This window comes from Symphodus melops (genome assembly GCF_947650265.1).
Source record: "Symphodus melops genome assembly, contig: scaffold_463, whole genome shotgun sequence".
Taxonomy (NCBI): Eukaryota; Metazoa; Chordata; class Actinopteri; order Labriformes; family Labridae; genus Symphodus; species Symphodus melops.
In genome coordinates, this window is record NW_027636519.1 from 2501 (window position 1) to 5000 (window position 2500).

At 48.0% G+C, this 2500-nt stretch overlaps 1 protein-coding gene and 1 long non-coding RNA gene across 2 annotated transcripts in view; one reads left to right on the forward strand and one right to left on the reverse strand.

Annotated features, from left to right (window-relative positions):
- Positions 1–287, forward strand: part of LOC306819408 — a 484-nt gene extending 197 nt beyond the window's left edge. The window contains exons 2-3 of the long non-coding RNA XR_013778520.1: positions 1–131; positions 235–287. The exon at positions 1–131 is cut by the window's left edge and continues 79 nt beyond it. This is a non-coding gene — a long non-coding RNA (uncharacterized lncRNA). The remainder of the gene's footprint in view (positions 132–234) is intronic.
- gripap1 (GRIP1 associated protein 1) overlaps positions 1–2500 on the reverse strand; it is a gene marked incomplete at its 3' end in the record, with an annotated part of 13964 nt that overhangs the window by 1559 nt on the left and 9905 nt on the right. The gene's annotated exons all lie outside the window — the stretch shown is intronic.

Sequence of the window (2500 nt, forward strand, 5' to 3'; positions counted from 1 at the left end):
TTGTAACATGTGTGTGGCCCTTTAAGGTGTTTTCATTTTAACACGCGTGTGGCCCTTTAAGGTGTTTTCATTTTAACACGCGTGTGGCCCTTTAAGGTGTTTTCATTTTAACACGCGTGTGGCCCTTTAAGGTGTTTTCATTGTAACACACGTGTGGCCCTTTAAGGTGTTTTCATTGTAACACGCGTGTGGCCCTTTAAGGTGTTTTCATTGTAACGTGTGTGGCCCTTTAAGGTGTTTTCATTTTAACATGTGTGTGGCCCTTTAAGGAGTTTTCATTGTAACACGCGTGTGGCCCTTTAAGGAGTTTTCATTGTAACACGCGTGTGGCCCTTTAAGGTGTTTTCATTGTAACACGCGTGTGGCCCTTTAAGGTGTTTTCATTGTAACACGCGTGTGGCCCTTTAAGGTGTTTTCATTGTAACACGCGTGTGGCCCTTTAAGGTGTTTTCATTTTAACACGCGTGTGGCCCTTTAAGGTGTTTTCATTGTAACACGCGTGTGGCCCTTTAAGGTGTTTTCATTGTAACACGCGTGTGGCCCTTTAAGGTGTTTTCATTTTAACACGCGTGTGGCCCTTTAAGGTGTTTTCATTGTAACACGTGTGTGGCCCTTTAAGGTGGGAAGATTAAAAGAACCTTATGAGAAACTTTTCTTCTTCTGTTCTCTGCGGTAAAAAGAAACTCACTCTTAATCCAGCTGACTGAAGGATTAATTTAGCAACAAAAAAAAAAACAGCCTTTAATCTTCTGCTGTTAATTAATTTGACATGGACATTAAGAACGGCTGCAGGCTGCAGACGTTCACCTGACGGAGACAGAGACATGGAATTCTGCAGGAAAACAACCGAGTCTGTTAGTGTACCCCACACACACACACACACACACACACACACACACACACACACACACACACACACACACACACACACACACACACACACACACACACACACACACACACACACACACACACACACACACACACACACACACTAACACACGCACACACACACTGAGAATCACTTACACACACACACACACACACACACACACACACTAACACACGCACTGAGAATCACTTACACACACACACACACACACACACACTAACACACGCACACACACACTGAGAATCACTTACACACACACACACACACACACACACGGGTTACGGGTTAAGCAAGCGAGCGACTTCTCCGAGCTTCTTCAGCCTGATATAAATACGCCTCCATCTGCCATCACCACTAATAGAACGTCCTTCTGCAGGAAGCAGGACGCTGGTCCAGCTCATCAAACATGGCGTCCTCGCTCTCCTCAACATACGGTCACTTTTCACAGCTCCAGAAAAACCAGCATGAGGACGGCCGACTTCCTCCTGCAGTCTCTGATCTCCTGCAGGATGTGATGGATCAATGCTTTGGATTGATCCATCACAGCCTGAGGCTCCTGTCTCACACGTTGGTCCTCTGTCTCTAACTGTAGAAGAGCTGCAGCATCATTAAAGCTCCGCTGAGCTTATCAATGTATCTGTTCACAATCACACTGAGCATGCTCAGACAAGGCCACAGGAAATGACACGTGATGAAACTCGAACCTGCAACACTCGCCGTACCCGCAGAGCCAGCCACACACACACACACACACACACAGACACAGACACAGACACAGACACAGACACAGACACACACACACACACACACACACACACACACACACACACACACACACACACACACACACACACACACACACACACACACACACACACACACACACACACACACACACACACACACACGTTACGTGCGTAACGGGACACCTGCCTCGTGGTCACGACCCGGCTCGGTAGCTGCTCGCCCTGCGGCGTTACAGACAGCTGATACAGAGATGGATCATCGGCCCGTGTGCTGGAAACAAACACCTGTTACGCAACTTCAGACGCACTTTTCATCTGATTCAGGAGGAGAAGCAGAAAAAAACTGGGATCGATCTCACAGACAGAATAAAGCGTTTCAGAGAGACGGAGCAGAAATAGAAGGACGGCCTGGCTTCCTCGCTCACGTAGACAGTCAGGAGTCTCACTCTGTGCTCACTTAAAGAAATTCATCAGCTGTTCCCTTTGATTCAGCTGAGCATGAGGACGGCAGCGTGGAGAGAGAGGAGGAGGACAGGCTCAGTACACGGGACACCTGAGCATGTAAAGTCGTCCTGCAGGTAAACACACCTGTCCTCCGCTGCAGCTCAGAGCCAACACAGCGGATGAGTCATGTGGTGGAACAGAAAAGGAAGAAGATGGCAGATCGATCGCGGCTGCAGAGCGCTGGAACTCCTCCGCTCTGAACTGCTGTTAACACGCTTTAACCTGTCTGCGTTACCATGGAGACTTCTACGCTTTAATTAGAAACATACATTCAATTAGAGCTGGACCCCGGATTACACACACACACACACACACACACACACACACACACACACACACACACACAATACACACACCT